Source organism: Macaca mulatta, chromosome 3, assembly GCF_049350105.2.
Source record: "Macaca mulatta isolate MMU2019108-1 chromosome 3, T2T-MMU8v2.0, whole genome shotgun sequence".
In the NCBI taxonomy this organism is placed as follows: domain Eukaryota; kingdom Metazoa; phylum Chordata; class Mammalia; order Primates; family Cercopithecidae; genus Macaca; species Macaca mulatta.
The window spans coordinates 130,033,388-130,053,255 of NC_133408.1; positions in this window are offsets into that span (position 1 = coordinate 130,033,388).

Consider the following 19,868-nt stretch of genomic DNA (forward strand, 5'->3'; position numbering starts at 1 on the left):
AAACTATTCGAGATTTCTATATTTAGGATAGCACTCTGTCTCCTCTCTATAGATTAGTCTGTAAGTACATGAAATGCAGAAATGCCAGTTAGGAGTTTACTTCTGTATTCAGGTAAGAGAAGATGACGGAATGTACTATGATGGTAGCAACAGAGATGAGAAGAGGTCTGTTTGGGGATATATTGTGAAGGTAGAACTCGTAGAACATGATGGTTAATTGGTGATAAGAAAGGGAGATATGAGAAAGTAATCAAAGAGGATGCTCAATAATTTAGCTTGAGAAACTGGGGGACTGATAGAGCTCTTTATTGAGATACAGAGTACTGGGGAAGATGTGGATTTGTGGAAGCAAACCAAGACTTCCTTTTAGGACATTAACTTTCTGATGACTAACAGACATTCTATGCAAGTTTTGACTAAGCTGTTGAATACAGTGTAGAGTTCAAGGGAAAATCATACCTGAAGATATAAAGTTGAGAATTATCAGTGTGTAAATGGTTCTTAAATGCTTGATGCTGAATAAAATCATATAATGTGTACAACAGAAGTAAGAAGATTTCTAAGAGTAAAATCCTGGGTCACTCCACTTTTAGAGTCTGGTAGCATAAAGAAGCTCTGGAGGAAAAAAAGTCTGCAAAAAAGGAATCAGTCAGACTTGAGGAAAATCAAAGTACACAGAATACTAGAGTCAAATGAATAAATTGCTTCAAATTAGGAAGACTGATAAATTTTCTTGAGAATAAATAGTGTATGATGGGGTCTGAAATGAACCTTTCTCATAAAAGTCCTGGTTGATTGCAATGATAAATGTATTCATTTCATGTTCTAAGTACTTTAAATGCAATGTATATGAACCCATTTCCTGAAACTGAACTATGCCAAACGTTCTATTTAGCATATGAAAGCTTCAGTTCTGCAAACATTATTGACTTTGGATTGGAACGATGGAAGTGGATTGTCACTATGAAATTTGTATAATTCTAAAATTATTTGTATATTTATATTATAATTAGGCAAACTAAAGGAAATTTTAGCTTTACCTTAATGATATATGCTCCTTGTGCTAAATTGAGAATTGGTAGTCATTGTTATCACATACAGATAAGGACAAATGTCCAGAAGAAAAAATATTCAAGTTAACTAGATTCATCACATTTTCACAGATCATTTAATTTTATCTTTATTTTAGTCAACATTGAAAAATCTTTAATATGGTTTGGTTCTCTGTCCCCACCCAAATCTCCTGTCGAATTGTAATACCCAGTGTTGGCTGAGGGACCTGGTAAGAGGTCATTGGATTATGGGGGCATATTTCCCCCCTTTCTGTTCTCATGATAGTGAGTGGGTTCTCATGAGATCTGGTTGTTTAAAAGTGAGTAGCAGTTCTTCTTTGCACACTGTCTCCCCTGCTACCATGTAAAGATGATCTTGCTTCCCCTTCACCCTTCTGCTACAATTATGTTTCCTGAGGCCTCTCGAGCCATGCCTGCTGTACAGCCTGTGGAACTGTGAGTCTATTAAACCTCTTTTATTTATAAATTACCTAGTATCAGGTAGTTTTTTAATAGCATGTGAGAAAGAACTAATACAAAAATTTTGTACCAGAGAAGTGGGGCATTGCTATAAAATACCAAAAATATGGAAGTGACTTTGGAATTGGGTAGTGGGCAGAGGTTGGAACAGTTTGCAGGGCTCAGAAAAAGACAGGAATATGAGGGAAAGTTTGGAATTTTCTAGAGACTTGTTGAGTGGTTTGACCAAAATGCAGATAGTCTGGAATGAGTTCTAGAATAAGGAGGTCTTAGATGGAGATTGTGAACTTATTGAGAACTGGAGTAAAGGTCACTTTGAGAGTAATGATTTAGGGTATGTGGCAGAAGAAATTTCTAAGCAACAAAATGTTCAAGATGTGGCCTGGCTGCTTCTAAACTTCTATGCTTATTTGCATAAGCAAAGAAATGACCTGAAATTGAAACTTATGTTTGAAACAGAAACAGAGCATAAATGTTTGGAAAATTTGCAGCCTGACCATGCAGTAAAAAAGAAAACCCATATACTGGGGAGAAATACTAGGCTGCATAAAATTGCATGAGTGAAGAACAGCCTAATGTTAATAGTCAAGACAATGGGGAAAATGCCTCCAGGGCATTTCAGAGACCTTTGTGGCAGCCCCTGGAGACTTAGAAGGGAAAAAATGGTTTCAGGGGGCAGGCCCAGGGCACCATTGCTCTGTGCAGCCTCAGCACATGGAACCTGGCATTCCAACCATTCCAGCTTCAGCTATGGCTAAAAGGGGTCAAGGTGCAGATTGGGCCATTGCTTCAGAGTGTGCAAGTCCCAAGCCTTGGTGGCATCCACATGGCATTGGGGCTGTGGGTAGCTAGAAGGCAAATGTTGAGGTTTGGGATCCTCCACCTAGGTTTCAAAAGATGTATGGAAATGCCTGGATGTCCATGCAGAAGTTTGCTGCAGGGATGGAGCCCTCATGGAGAACCACTACTAGGGCAGTGTGAAGGGGAAATGTGGGATTGGAGTTCCCACAAAGAGTCACCATTAGGGCACTGCCTTATTAAACTGTGAGAAGAGGGCCACCATCATCCAGATCCCAGAAACGTAGATCCAACTACAGCTTGCACTGTGTACCTGGAAAAGCTGCAGGCACTCAATGCCAGCCTGTGAAAGCAACCACAGGGGCAGAGCTACCCACAGTCTCAGGAACCCACTCCTCATGTCAGTGTAGCCTGAATGTAAGACAAGGAGTCAAGGAAGATTATTTCAAAGCTTTAAGATTTAATGACTGCCCTGCTGAGTTTTGGATTTGAATGGGGCCTGTAATCCCTTTATATTGGCCAATTTCTCCCTTTTGGAATGAGGTTACTTACCCAATGCCTATACTTCCATTGTATAGTGGAAGTAACTAACTTGTTTTTGATTTTTCAGGCTCATAGGTGGGAGGGACTTGCCTTGTCTCCGATGAGATTTTGGACTGACTTTTGAGTTAATGCTGAAATGAGTTAAGACTTTGCAGGACTGTTGGGAAGGCAAGATTGTACTCTAAAATGTGAGAAATGTATGAGATTTGGAAGGGGCCAGGACAGAATGATATGGTTTGGATCTGTGATCTCACCCAAATCTCATGTGAGGTTGTAATTCCCAGTGTTGGGTGAGGGACCTGGTGAAAGGTGATTGAATCATGGGGGATGGATTTCCCCCTTGCTGTTCTCATCATGGTGAGTTATCATGAGTTCTGGTTATTTAAAAGTGTGTAGTACTTCCCATTTTGCTCTCTCTCCTCCCACCATGTGGCAGACATGCTTGCTTCCCCTTCACCCTTCCACCATGATTGTAATTTTCCTGAGGTTTCCCAAGCCATGCTTCCTGTACAGCCTGTGGAACTGTATATATCTGTAAGCATCTTTTCTTTGTAAATGACCTGGTCTCAGGTAGTTCTTTATAGCAGTGTGAAACAGAATAATACAATTTCCCGAAAAACTATTGGGGGAGTTAGGGGTTTAAAGAACAGAGAGTTACATCCCAGTTATTTCGTAATTGTCTATTTTTAGAATATATTTTCTTTACTCTCTTTAAGTCTTGGAAATATGGAAGAAATATTTTTGACCACAAACTATGAATAAAATATAACAAAAGACAAAAGCATCTGTTAAAATGTCCTGATAATGAATGAAGCAATTCCATGAAGAGATATCAGAGTTTGCTTCCTCTTCTGAACATGTCATGCTATATCCCAAATAACTGAAATCCTGTGTCTTTGAAATATCTCTCTGATAAACAATATAAAGAAAATGTTTAACTTGTAAGGTGTTTGACTGATGTTTCTTTTTTTTTTTTTTTTTTTTTTTGAGACAGAGTCTCGCTCTGTTGCCCAGGCTGGAGTGCAGTGGCGCGATCTCGGCTCACTGCAAGCTCCGCCTCCCAGGTTCACACCATTCTCCTGCCTCAGCCTCCTGAGTAGCTGGGACTACAGGCGCCCGCCACCGCGCCCAGCTAATTGTTTTTGTAATTTTAGTAGAGACGGGGTTTCACCGTGGTCTCGATCTCCTGACCTTGTGATCCGCCCACCTCAGCCTCCCAAAGTGCTGGGATTACAGGCGTGAGCCACCATGCCCGGCCTGACTGATGATTCTTTATAAAGTATAGTATTCTCTTGAGTGTGCCAGTCTGCTGAGTGGTTTTCATTTATTTATTTATTGCTAAGCACCTTCAGAAAGTTCTGCTAGACTTTCTCCCTAGAATTCAAAGTATTAATAAATTGACATTTGGGAAATGACTCAAATCTACCAGTAAATGTAGTAAAAGAAAACAACCTCAAGAGTATGTGATGGGTTGGGCACAGTGGCTCACACCTGTAATCCCAGCACTGTGGGATGAAGAGCTCAGAGGGTAATTTAGGCCAGGAGTTTGCAGCCAGCCTGAGCAACACAGTGAGACCCCTGTCTCAACAAAAAATTTTAAAAATTAGCCAGAGTGTGGTGGCATGTGCCTGTAGGCCCAGTTACTCTGCAGAATGAGGCAGGAGGATTGCTTGAGCCCAGGAATTTGAGGCTGCAGTGAACTATGATGGTGCCACTGCACTCCAGCTTAGGTGACAGAGTGAGGTCCTATCTCTTAAAAAAAAAAAAAAAAAAAAAAAAAAGAGTATGTGACAGTCATTTTCTATTGGTACAAAAATTTTTATGATGGACCAAGAAAATGACACAGAGAGTGAACAAAGGCAGAAGGCTCACACATTATGAAGAGTAGGCTCTGAGTATAGAGACCATAGATTACCATTTGCTCCTGTGTCTCAGTGTAATTATTAATACCATCTACTTTCATTTTCAGGAGAAACTTAATTTCCTCCTCGGGGGAATCCAGGAATATAGCTAGTGGGGAGGACATATACAGTATTTGGCTCATATTAGGTACTCAATAAATGGTGACAATTTGATTAAGAAAGGAGAGTTTCTATCATGACTCCACCAACAATGTAGGTAGGCACATGTGTGCATGTAGTTGTGTGTGGATGTGTACATATTGTGTGAAAAGATACTTTTTTATTACAAAGCAGAATTCTGATAAATGATCTAGCATAAAAGTAGGGAATCTAGGCTGGAAGTGTAGGGAGGCAGGTAACTGGCATCTGAAACATTTATCTACTGAAAACTCAAATTCTACCACTAGTTTAGGGTGCATTGCAAAGTTCTGCTCCATTAAAATGCACAGGTAGTGACAGCTCATTCAATTAAAACACAAAAGTAAGAAGATTTAGCATTTGGTTAAAGCTTATTTGAAGGGTATGGGGAAGGATAAGGATAGATATAATTCAAGAACAAGAGAGTATCTAGTGCTTATTTCTAACAACGCCTGTTCTGATATTTTGCACAAATATCAGAGTAGCATCCAGCAGATGAGGGTTTATTAAACATGGGGTGCAATGATTAAGAAAGTAAAGATATGTGGGAGTTGTATGAAATGACATTTTCCCACGACATTGGTCATGCTTGATTAAAGAGATTTCCTAGTGAGTTGAGTCCTATTGAGACTAACAGCTTATTGGGGTTTCTTTTAATTAAAGTATCTCTAGAGTTCACATGAAAGTTATAAGAAATGTGTAGAATGCTACCATAATATATTATACTACCAGTTAGAGAACACATTCCTGGGACTATTTATGAAGCTTTGTTAGAACATTGCAAAGCATTAATTCACATTTTTAAAAGCAAATAAAAAGAAACAGATTTTATAGTATTTATATATATGATAGGTTTCAACAAAGAATACATCTATAGAATTTTTAAAGTTATATTTATTTTCAGTTTGAGGAAACAGCTTAGTTTAATAACACTAAAATTTTAAGAAATAGTCTAAGAAATCCCAGCCTTTAAATATATAATATAAATACATACAGTAATAAATAAAATGATAAATGCATTTTAATTCAGCAGTGTAAAATACAGAATATTTCCACACCATCTTGCATTTGATTTTGTTCTTATATTTTGGTATGCTTTTTGTTAGAAATACATGACTAACACTCCTGTATCATTAAGCTTTTTATTGAAAAAAATATTATTGCATTGAACTACAGTCCAAGTAATTTATTGAATAACCTAAAAAAAGCTGCTTTGCATGTACAATAGTGCAATTTACTTAGCCACAGTATAGTTTAAAAAGACAATTTATACAGAAAATGCAACACAAAATTATTGGTTTATGTGTCATATTGCCAGAGGATCACCAAGTTTAATTATAAATTAAGTACTTTAAATAGAATTGAGTAAGATGGGAATTTGCTTTAAACAGCTACACAACTAATTTACATTGTCAACTATTTTATCTCACATATGGAAGGAACTAACAATTTTGCGTGGGGATAAGAAACTTCTTGAAGTTATTGTTTCAATATGTGAATATGTTTTTGAAAACACTATTTTCAACAAAGATCAAGATCTACAATTAAAGACTAAAGAGTATATTTATTTAAAACACACACAGATTCACACTCACATGTGCACTCATACATATTTTAAGTTTTCCAATTTGCCTGATTTTATTTTAATGTTTCTCACAAGATATTCTTACTCTTGCTAATTAAGAAAAATGGGGGGTTGCAAAAAGAGGAAGTGACTTTGAGAAAAGAATTTAAAAAGTGGATTGGGAGCTCTCCCTCCTATATATAGCTCCACAGAATGAAAATGACCCTTTGGCTTATCTTTCTAATATTGGCTTATTCTAAACCTAACCCATTCAGCTGCTGCTTCCATTTTAATATAGCTTAATCCAAAAATACAACAATCACCTTCAATGTCTACCTAATAGAAGTGGGTAATATTTTTGCTGGAATGAAATGATAACCTTGGAAAATCCTCCAGACCCAGGCTTATTGGCAGGAGAACTTGTATTTTAGTAGGAAATTCTCATCTTAGTGAAGTGGTTTCAGTCTGAAACACAAAGGGCAACTATCTGTTTTCCTGACTATTATTGCGTGGAACTAGTCACTCACATGTTTTTAATAATGTTTCTATTTGCCAATGAGAGCACATTTTCCTTCAGAATTTCATCTAATTTAAAGAATCAAAACTAAACCTTTTCATGAGCTTTGCTGGGCCAGAGATAAGTACTAGGTTCATTTTGCCCCTAACTATCTTATCTGCATACATTGATGTGTAAGATTTGAATCCTTTAAATTGTGTTTTTACAAAACTGGATCTGATATTTACATTTATTTTTTTCAGAACGTTAATTATGTTTCTGAAAACTCAGAAACTCTGAAAATGTGGATAACTTTTTAGGGATGATTAAGAAATGTGCTACTGATTTGAGATGAGCAGCAGTATTATTTCACCACTAAGGAGTTAACTATCCACATATCCTGGGGTGGAGGGGGGGATCTGGACGTTTCATTCATACACATGTAGAATACTTGAATACCAAGCGGTATCCTAATGGGTAGAGCCATCTCCATATCTCCAATTATTGTTTCAAATCATTTGAAGTACATTTCAAATGATTTGAAATGCTTAAAAGTATGGTGGTAAAATTCAGAAAGCTGTGCTGCTGCCAGCATTTGGAGCTATGTAAGTAATAACTTCATGCATTAAGGAGATAGTCAGATTCAGCAATAGAATCCTGAGTAATTGTACTGGTTAAGTGTTTCATTTAACAGAAACATTTTACAGAATTAGTTTCTTTAAGTATATTTCCATTTAGAGATAACAGAGAGATTCCATTAAGTCCTGGCAGAAACTAAAGAAAAGGAGTCACTGTTTAAATCCATTTTTGGGAAGTGAAACAAGTTTCAAGGGATTTTGTAAAATGTCTACCTAAGCAAAAACTTTGGGAATTGGAGACTTTCTAAATCATTCTCTATATTCTAATCACTTCCAATATTTATAACGTCTTAAAGATAAACCTTAAGTTTACCTTTGCATTTTTATAGGCCCATTGTATTTTTTTTCTTGCTGAATTTGGCAGGGAATTATTAAGAAGATGAACTTTCCCACATTTTCAGTTCTTCATACAAAGTATTTATTTTGTTTACCTCGAATCCAATGATACTATCTGATGCTAGACTGGTTCATAATCTGTAAGAAAGACATATAGATAGATAAATGTGTGTTTGTGCATGCATGTCTGTAAAGATTTCACAGTCTTTCTTAAGCATTTAGAGTTTAAGACAGATTTTTTACAAAACTGCCTCCATGAGCCACTTGTGAAACAGTAATCCCATGAAGAGAATTAACCTGTAAATGTCAGGCAATAGTCATAAAATAAATTTAATGCTAAAAGTCACCTGTCAAATAATTATGTAAATGGAGGGAAACACTGCTAAAAAAAATCCATTACAGTGACAATTTTTTTTATAATTGAACTATTTTAGTGTTCAATATATATTTTCAATTCTGTTTATTTTTTTTTCCAAGAGTGTTTATCTTAAGGTAAAATGGAAAATAAAACAGTGTTTCAGCCTATAGTTACTGATTTGGAAGGAAGTAAGCTGCATAATTGCATATTTCCTCATGTGATGCCACAACTTTTCCAATTTCTCACCTTGGAGTACAAATTATCTTTTATTTAAAGGGAGACGGTTGCTTTCCACATAGTCCAAATTAGTTTGTCCAGTGAACACTTCATCACTGTTAATACAAGATGGAATAGTCACTTCCATGCCATCCATTCATATCAATCTGTCTTTGTTAGTCAAAATTAAGTGCTCAGTAGAGGTGCTCAGGTCTAACCTTATGAGAGTTTAAATTGTCACCAAGGCAATTATAAAAATCAATCAGGAGGTCAGTGTCTGTAATAGGACTTCTAGTGAGTTCCCATGATTACTCTATCTTGGCTCTGCATCAGCTTCGTAATTTGCTTTAGGAAATAATTATCCACATTACTTAAAAAAAAAGCCTGCTAGACCATTTGTCATCCATTTTATAAGAAATATTTCATTTGTCTCACTTCTTTTTGGATTTACTCAATGTTGATCAATGGTCTTTTATAATCATTTTTATGGAATTCCATGCAAGTATAGCTCCTTGCTATTTGATGGTTTTTCTTCATTTCTCCATTCATTTTAAATAAATTAGATTTTGTCACTGTTATATTCCAGTCAGAACATTCTTCTCACAAGTTTCTGGTGATATCTTGGAAACTGCAGTTTTTCTTTCTGTTAAAACTTCAAATTTACTTTATCTCCTTTTATTATTTTTCTTCCCTCCACCCTTTCTTTCTCTTTCTCTCTCACCTGTCTCTCCTGAATCAATGATGTCCTTTCCTACTGTTTCCCAGGTATTTAGTATTTAACCTTTCTACTTCATTTTCTTTACCTGTAATGAGGAATGATAATACTGATTTCAAAATACAGTTGTGAAAATTAAAGAAGATAATGCAAACAAGTGGTTAGGGTACCTCTACCTGAATCACAACAGGCCTTAAGTAAATATAGCTATCTTCCTTTTGAAGCCAAGGCTGAAGAAGTAGAGGAGTTTGCATCTTTGTATAGACAGCATTAGATAAATGATTACCTCCATTTCTGTTAAGTTTGATTTTCTCTGAAACTCATGCTTAAGAACATAAAATAATAAACCTAACTGTAGGATTATGCACCAATATAGATGTATGAAATACAAATTTTGGGGGCCTAAAACAATTTTGAATGAATGTTTGAAATTATTTGCAAAATTACATGGATGGTGATTTTATTCCTCATCATTCATGTTTCATAAATATCTAGTACAAGTGAATAAAACACACCAGATATTTAATAAGATATCCTCAATAAACATGTAAAAACACTGACATTTTCAAACCTTTACCTCTATCCTTATACATGTATTGGCTGAACATAGTAAAATTTTTGAGTAGAAGAATAATAAACATTTTAGTTCCTGTAATATTTGACAGATTGACCAATATATTTAAAAGATTATTCTGAGCACAATTTATTTTTGAGTTTGCATCATCAAACACTAATGATAGCTTGTATATGTTTTTTATACAAAAGTTAAACATTCTTAGTTTTAGATTTTGCTGATTCTTACACTTACAAAATTACCTTGACATAGATTTGTGTGAAATGAAGATAGTTTATTTTTCACAGAAACTCAAAAGTATAATCTATAAAGATTGTTTTTCATTAAAGCGTAATTTTCAACCTAAATTAATCAGAAAATGTCTTGTTTTTATTTCCTATGAAAATACAGTAACAGACTACATTAATTTAAAACTCAGTCAATAGTTAATGATAGAAATTACTTTAAATAATTACTTCATTTCACTGACCTTTTATTATCTAACAAATAAGCCAAATCAACACTCATTCATTCGCGCAACAAATACTTAGAACACAGGGCGCCACATTTCATCTGATTTTTCTTTTTAATTTTAATGCTCTGCTTGAGTGTTTTCTGTTGCATTTTATAACATGTGAGAACCCATCCAAAACAAATCTTTAACCCTTTCCCTCTTCCCTCTACATTTTCATAAAATTATTTAAATTTGCCTATTATTTTGGCAAGCTAAAAAATTATTTAAATGCTCTTTGTTTTAATATTAGCAATTCAGTTCATATTTATATATTGGTCATATTTTGAATTGGCAGCAATATTTTAAATCTTACAATAGATAGACTTCTTTAAATATATTATTGTATAGGTAGTGACAATTAAAAAAATTATCCACAAGAGGGGCTTTAACACTTATTAGTTCAAGTGTGTGGACACATTTAAGGCCTCTTTCACTTCATTTAACTGTTGCATCTGGCTAGAGCAAGAATGATGGCAAAAATCTTGACCTTGGAATACTGGTTGGATTAAAGGATTCAAGTGGATGATAGAAGTTGTGGCTGGATTTAAGTGAGGGCCAAACAATGTAGGAATAAATGCTGTAGGGGGCAGGGGCTGAAGTGTTATGTGAGATGGGTGGAAGGGGGTAGCAGCTACTAAATGCAGGGGATGACCTGCTAAGAAAGTGGGGTGTGCAGGTATAATGGTTGGAGTCAAAGTAGAAAATGAAATAGGAGTGAAATGTGCCTGTGAAAGAGGATGTAGATGAGCAATAGGGAAGTGATTGTTATGAGAACTTAAGGAAGCAGAAACAGCAAAATGCTGCAGGAATGTGTGGTGGATGGTAGTGATAGAAGTGTGCTGGTGAACTGGAACTGTCTGTACGGTTGAAGCCGGAGAGAAGGCAGTAGGCCCTGCAGCAGGCAAAACTCGAAGATGCTTTGACAGGAGTTGCTTCTGCATATGCTGCTGGGCTTGTAGCTGTAGGATCTTATATTTATCTATTTCGTCAGGAGAAAATGTTATGGGTTGTTGAAGTAAAGGGGGAGAGAGAGATTTATGACACACGTCTAATTCGTCTTTGACTTTGTCAGGCTTCTGCATAGTTCTGTCATAGTAAGAGTTTATATTTCCCTCTACATGATTTATATGCATGCTTGCATCCTTTAAGTCTAGATTTATTTGGTCTTCTTTGGTCTCTGTTGAGTCAGTAACACCAGTATATCTATTAGATGGAAAAGCACCAGGGAATTCATTTGGTACTGGGTCACAGCTTTGAATAAAAGGTTGGATTTCACTAATTAAAGGTTTTGATTGTTCTTTTGTTGTTGGATTCATTTTTATGTTTAGTGACTGAGACTCTGTTACTAGGTGAATTATACCTTTAGAAAGATGATTATCACAATCAGTGTCTGCTAAAATTGTAAAATTATTTGTCTGTGAGCTTTTGCTTTTGTCTTTCTCCGTAGTCCTTGGAATTGCACTGTCTTGATCATTTCTGCTCTCACTTGCATACTGTATTTTTTCAGACAAAGGCAATGCTTGTCTGTTACAGCCTGATGGTACAAGTTGAATTGTGCATGGGACTTGCGAAGGAGCCTCTAATTCATTTTTACAACTGTTTGAAGAGACCTCAACATTACTTGATTGTTCCTGACATTTCTTGGCTTGTACTCTTTCTAAAAGGCTTTTTGCCGTCAGAGGGCTCCTCTCTCCTTCTGTAATGTTCGATTCTGTAGTGTCTGAAGGGCCACTGGAACAGTTCTTTAGAAGGCAGCTGATGTTCCCGGAGTTATACTTCATGGGCCTGACTTTTCCCAGATCACAAATGTGAGGGCTGCCCAAAGACTCTTCATTTCTCTTGCCTTTATTCAAGTAATAAATTTTCTCCCTTGAGTAAGAGTCCAATCTATCGTGCTGAGTTCCCTGGCAATTAGGTGGTTTTTTACTGCTTCCAGTACAGGAAATCTGTGAGTTAGAATCACAACAGATGATTCTCGTAGATTTTAGCCCTGAAAATTGTTGTTGATTTTTGCCCAGTTTTTGTCTTTCTCTACAGTGACAGTATCTACGTTTTGAGTATTTTTCATTTTTAAATGATTCCCACAATTTGCAGTTCTTCTCTTTCTGTGGTTCAGACTGCATTTGACTGCTCTTTGCTATTTCATCAGACAAGTAGAGGCAGTTGTGCTTCAGACATTTCCGTTTGTGCCTTTCAACTGAGTGGTGTTCTCTTTTATAGAAGCAGAGAAAATTACCTCTGCTATTACCATTGAATCTATGACTTGAACAAGTACTTCTCAAGCTAGACATGCTGCTAGGGGATGTGTCCGAAGAGCAAGAATATCTACTCAAAGATGACTTTGGAGAGCATCTCTTGTATCTTCGGTCTCCACATCCAGAAACCTTGTTGGTCATGCTGATGTGGTTACTCTTTAAAATTACACTGAAGTCTTTCCCATGGTCACTGTTACCCCCTACTGTATAACAACTGGACTTGCAGTTGAATTGTCTTTCATCTTCAAATTCCAAATGAGGATTGCAGGGAATCAATTTATTCTTTTTAGTCCTAGAGATGTAGGAAGGACAAGATAGGTCCTCATCTGTATCATTTAGAACTACCTTTCTGCTGCCTTGCCAATGGGCCCTTGAAGCTTCCTTAAGTTCGTTCTCACTATTATTCTTTCCAGCATAATCCTTTAGAGATGTATTGAGGTAAAGAGGCACTTCAGGATTTTTCATTTCCAAATCATTTGCACTAAAAGCATATTCACTTTTATTTGGCTCAGAATCACTATAATCCAAATTATATTTCCTCTGGAATTTTTCCCAATCCGGATTAGCTATCATCATCTTTGGTTTCAGATATTGATTATCTTCTTGGATCAATTTTTGTTGGTCTTCGATTACACCTGAGTCTTGGCTCTCTCTTTTAGTCTTCACTTCCAAGGACTTCTTACACAATTCTGTTTTTAAGTCCTCTGGATTGTGGTCTTCCTTTGTGTTCCGAGAAAGCTTAAAATCAAAATATAGGGGGTTGCAGCCATAAGAGATACAGGGTTCTGTTTTTGTAAAGAGCAGAAGTTCCGTAGGCCATTGAAGAGTGGTGTGGCCATCCTTGCTTTGAACGTGGAGAAAAGGTAGTGGTTTAGATGCCACATTATGGGTACATGCTTCTCTTACAAGTCTTTGAACATTTTTGCTAACTCTTTCTGTTTTATCTAAAGATTTTTCTCTGTTCTCTATTCTGGAATTTGGATTCAGATGCACTGTACTCTTTTGTTCACTTGGCTCTGCTGATGAAAACTCATCCAGGCATTCAAATATCCTGGCATCACCATGGTTGTAAATGTTTGGTGGGCTGAAGGAAGCATTTGCTTGGCATGGGTGATTCACACAGTTTTCTGAAGTGTTCTTCAATGTATTTCTAGTTTCTTTTTCTCTGCTGGAAGGAGTAAAATCTACATCTGAAAGATGCATGTTAGATTTAGAGAATGAAGCATGAATGCCAATTGAATCTTCTAGTGTCTCATCAATAGAGTTGTTACTGTCTTGCAAAATTTTAGAGTTTATGGAGATGGTATTGTGTAAAACACTTTCCAGATGGCTTGGTGAGATGTTTACCTCTTTTTCCTTGGTAAGGTGTGTATCTTTATTTGCAAACCTGTAGCACTTGCATTTATCTGCAATTTGTTTTGTTTTACAAATGGGTGACTTGTTACAATCGTGAGTTTCTTCTGTGTTCTCACTGAAAACTGATGCTGAAGATTCTAATTTTAGGTGCACTTTTTTGGAAAAAGAAAATGATACTCCTGTTCTGTGATTTGCATTGCTGAGATCTGAAGATGTTTGAGGTACCCGATTTCCAAACAAACAACGCCTGTCTGATTGTAATTGGTGTCGATTTGGCACGGTGGACCGCTGTTTATCGGAAATGATTCTGGGGAGATTTTTTCCTTTAAGGAGAAGAGCACTCTTCATGCATGATACCTTTCTGCCATTCTTAACGGGGAAAATTCCTTGCTGGAGTTGCTTTTCTATGGCTACCTTGGGGGCTTTGTATGCTGGTCCATTTCCAGAAACACTGTAAATACAATAAATATTTAAATGATTAAGATACTAGCTTTGGAATCTTATCTACATATGAACATTTCATAGTGTTTCTAAGATGAGTTATTTTACAATTTATGAACTACATCTTCTAAACTACAACCTTTTGTTGTGCTTATATAGCTTAGCATAAATTTTGCAGTGGCTATTTCTAAAATGAATTGTTTACATGTAGTATTTTGCAATTACCAAAAAGCAATAGCAAGTGAATATCTTATGCTAGTGCTTCTAAAGCATTTACATCACAATATATGTCCTACAGAATCTATCAATCTTAGGAATACAGATTTAACATTATTTCACTAATAGTTTTCCGATCAGTGCATTCACATTAAATAAGAAATTAAATAGAATTAAAAGTCACTTTAAAAATATAAAAATATTTTTTAAATTTGCTTTTATGTATTAGTTCTAACATTTTATAATGTTTAGTTCCTCGGTTTTAAAATTCCCTCATATTCACTTACCTTTGAAACACAGTGATAAGTTCTTTCTTTATGACTCGTCAGTAATTTGACTAATTATAATAAATGCATAATAAAATAAGAGATATGTACAATCTATCTAAATGTCTTCAATGATTTTGAAATCTTTTCCTTTGCTTCTTACTCACCAAAATATTTTTTCTACCATTTCTGTATTATATGTTTTATGTTTTGAAGGTCTTAAAAGGTTATTTGTTCTACTGAGCTTCATTAACAATTCATACAGAAGACTGAAAATGTCAACATATATAAGAGATAAAATTCTTTAGATTAAAATTATATGCCCTTTAACAGTCTATCTATATAACCTCTACTATAAAAAGGCTTCACTGGAAAGAAGACAATACAAATCACATCATTTTTCTTATTGTTTGCTTTGAACTGGCATTATTTTCCTTTTTCTTGTTCCATATGCTTGGATGTGTTTGTTTGCTTATTTCTAATTTTGATTTTTATTTTACTTTCATCTAGTCATTTGTTGCTTGAATATAAAATTCTAAGCCAACTGATATCTCTTCCATATGTTGCTCAAATTCTAATGTAGAGTAGTGCTTTCTGAGTCCTTGTCTAACAAATTCCTGTTGGTTTCTTTTACCCATTCTTTGGCAAATCAGCATAGAATTCAAGAGTCATGAAGTACAAATTTCATGTACTTTGCTTCATTGTCTCTAGATGTATAATATTACAGACATACTGAATTAACCTCCCTTTATTTATCTTTGAGATGAATCTGCTTGTGTGCCTGTATGCTTTTCCCTTTGTATAAAGTGTAAAAATATAAATACATGTAATTTATTAGATTTGTTACATAAAGAGTATATATATTAATATGTATATATATGTATGTATAAAATTTTAACAGAACATAGTTACAGGTTGATTAATTTGGGTGAATTTTTACTAGTAGTTCTTGGGCACTTTGAATTTAACTTTCTTCAGTTCAGATACATTTTTTTTTCCCTCGATTTATCTGATTATTGCTTCCTTTGGAATTTATGTTTTAAAATCATTGGTTCTCCTGAATATATCCGTTAGGTATTGATATTTATCTCACTACTTTACTCTGTCTTCAGTCTTTTTCTATAGTTCAGGGAGAATTTCTTTGATTTAATTTCTATTTTACTGACTCAATTTTTTTACAATATTCAATCTGTTTATAAATTATGACCGTATGGATTTTAACTTGCAAAGAATAATTTTAGCCACTATTTAGTTTTTAATGATTTTAGAATGTCTCCTCTTCATGAATGGTTGTAATTTTAGAATTACAGAGTTCCTTTAAATCTTGTAAAAAACTAATTTAGAAGTTTTTAAAAGCTGTATTCTCTTCCTTACAGTAACTCTTTCATAATGGAAAGTTCTTATTCATCACATTAATCTCCTTTTTTTGAGTCATCTTTTATGTTCATTAGGCATATTTAATAAAATGAATAGTGAGGAGCATTCTAAGATGGCATATAAGTTACTGAATGTTTCTTTCAAGCACAAAAGTAAATAAGGAGTGTAGAGACTTTATTACAACATTTTTGGTCTTTGAAAGTGCCTCCAGCGTGCAGATAGAAGGAAGTGATCCAGAAACAGCTGCAACATTCAACTTTGCCTTGGTACCAAAGAGATTATTTCTCATATTTGTAGCCACCATTTGGATTAAGTAGGAACTATACTTCTGGATTAAGTTAGCCTTCTCCAGAAGCTTCAATCAATCTGACATTATCACCTGTATGAAACTCATACAGGTTGAAATTATTCCACAAGTCTAGTGTATGGATACTATTCTTCCTTTTCCAATTCCATTATTATGCAGTGATTTTAGTATTTATTATATTATGTTATATATATATTATATATATCCTTTTCTTAATAATTTTGCTGATCATCCTGACACTATTTTATTCATTTTCTTGCTTTATGCTAATCTAAATGTTCTTTTCTATACTGCTATTTCATTTTACCATTTAGCTCTCTAATGTGCAAGCTTCTTCCTTTTACATTCCTTTAAATATTTTAAAATTTCTTTGCTCTTACTGTTTTTGTAATATACTGTTCTCTAGCTTCTTGTCCTTCATTCTAGCTCTCATTTTGCAATTTAAATTGCATTTATAATTATAGATTTTTCACAAGTTTTAACATTTTGTCCTTATTGTTAATCTTTGATACTTCTTACTTTTATTCTTTAAACTTTTTATCTTGTTGCTTTATAAACTTTAATTTGCTTTTTCTTAAATCAAAGTTATTCTTATTATTTTGGAAAACCCTGTTTTTATCTTTGTGGGGTTTTAAATTCTACTATTTTAATACAAGTTTATGTATTATAACATTATTATAGCTTTAATTTTTTGTAGGTTTATTCAGATATAACTGGAAAATAAAAATTGTATATATTCAAGGTACACAATGTGATCATTTGATGTAGGCATACAAATTAATTTGTACATCTATCATACACGTAGTTACCATTTTGTGTGAGATAAGGACACCAGATTCACTCTCTTGGCCAATTTCAAGTAAACAATATAGTATTATTAGCGAAGGTAATCATACTCTACATTAGATCCTCAAAAATTATTCATCTTACATCTGAAAGTTTATAAACTTTGAACAATACCTTCAAATTTCTCCCACCAGCCAGCCCCTGGAAACCACATTTGCATTCTCAATGAAGCTTAAATTTTTACAGTTTTCTCCACATTTAATGTTTCCCTCACTTCTTTGGAACTTTCTTTAGTTTTTAAAATATTTTCTTACTTATATTAAAATAATGGTTAATAAAATGTGGAGTTTGGCTTTTAATTCTTATTGATTGATTATCCATTCAAATTGTTCTCCAAAAATTCTAATACTCTGCAGCTTAACGAATGCACAATTTTATTCTCTTCTATTCAAAAAGTATCCTTTCCAAACAGAAAAACATATCAAAACAACATGATTTTTTAAAATGGTGTCATTTTTTAATGTTCCATTTTCCAGCTCTTATATGAAAAACTTCATAAATATAAGAGCTAGATAATGTGGAACATTAAGAAAAGACACCATTTAAAGAATTCACAGTCTCAGAATCAATGGCCCTAAAATTTTTCGATTTTGGAAAAATTTTAATATTAAGATGTACTTAAACTTATATATATAAGAAGTTCACATACAGAGAGTGACTATCCCCTCATCCCGATATAATAACTGATATTGCTGAGGAAACAGATTGGCTGGAACTAGTTAAGGGACGGTCAAATTTGATGACCCTTTATAAGATCTATTACTATTTTTTTTGCCATCATTTTACGCACTACCAGTAAATTCACCTCTCTTCTCCCAAAGGGTCACGGAAGAATTTTGTTACCTGGATCATACTATTCAGAAGCCCTCATTATGAGGAAAAAGGACAAAGAAAGATTGTCTGGGAGAAGAGTAATGCCAATGATTTTTTCTTTTTCTTTTATTTTTAACTTTCACTTGTCAATTCACCTACCAAAATAAAGTATTTGTTAAGTGACTTTCCTTCAGCCATGAGGCTATTTAAGCAGAGAGAGCAATTGGCTAGGAGGCAGGTGATGGGTAGTAGAAGATAAAAAAAATATTTTCCTAGTTTCATGCTCTATATCTAGAAAGCTGAACACTTGTCTTTTCCCTAGCAATATGAGCACATTGTGGCCCAGAGAGCTTGCCTATTTTATCAAATCACCAAAAGGAGTGGTTAGGTTTGTGATTGTTTAGTGAATAAGGCTTACAGAGGGACAGCTAAAACTTAATAGAGTGGACCTTTTTATTTGGAAGAAACTTAATGGGTAGCTCTGGCAAACTTAGAACTTCTAAACAAACCATCATCATCATCACCATCATTATCATCATCACCATCACCATTACCACCGCCATCAGCAAGCCACCTCTGATTTTTTGTTATTTACGCCAGAGGAAAATATAGAATGGGTAAGTAGAAATGTAGAAGTGTGACAACTTTCATAATAACAAACAACCAAAATTATATTTATTAAGACTATTTAGATTTGCTGTTGTGGCCTTAAGGGACCTATGTAAAGATGTCTATCTATGGTCAAACTTGTACCATTTGTTACGATCTGACTTACTGCATCTCATCATCAATCACTCCAGGAATTGACTCTTTCCCTAGATTGTTTCCTGCATGCTGCCCTAACAACAATAGAACTTTTCCTTCTAAGTCCTATTTTGGCAAGGACTGTCTGAGTTCTCAATGACAATATGTTTGAACAACATATTGTAAGTCCCTCATTGTGTTGACTGTAGAAAGCTCAGTAGCAAATGTATATGTTGCTTCTAGCATTGTATAAGACCCCAGACCATGCATTTTTGTATTAACCTTACTTCTGACTACGTGTTGTATCTTTATTTGTCTTCATACTAAATTTCTCATTTATTTTTAATATGATTTTTATGTATTTTCATAAATTAATTAGATTATTTTAAGAGTTACAAATACATAAATACATGCAAGTTGAATATTAATTATATTTTTACTCATAATTGGTCCTACAAAAATAACTGTTTCCTTAAAATTACCTTTTAAGTCTAATATTTTGTGGTAACTAATTGAGCTACTCACTCCTGTTTATTACATATTACTTTCCATTTAAGCAACAGGGGTTTAAATTCTGGCACAGAGGCATAAATTTCACAATTCACTAGGTTGCTGTCAAACACATTAATTAGCTACATTAGTGTTTTACATTATGATTCATATACACACAAATCACAATCTGCAAATTTAATTGCATTCCAGGTAACAACTTTGAAACATCCAGTGGTTCCAAGCTTTTGTAAAACTGCTATTTTTCAGCTACAAAAATGTATTAGTATAAAGCTTGTTATATTATAATTATCAATTTAAATGGCACTGTGTGGTAAACTTAACTGCATTAATTACATCTTGTTTGTCAGCCAGACAATGATCGTGTTATTTATACTCGACTCAGGTATGTACAGGGAAATGTTCAGAAGACGTATTTTCCACCCCCTAAGATGT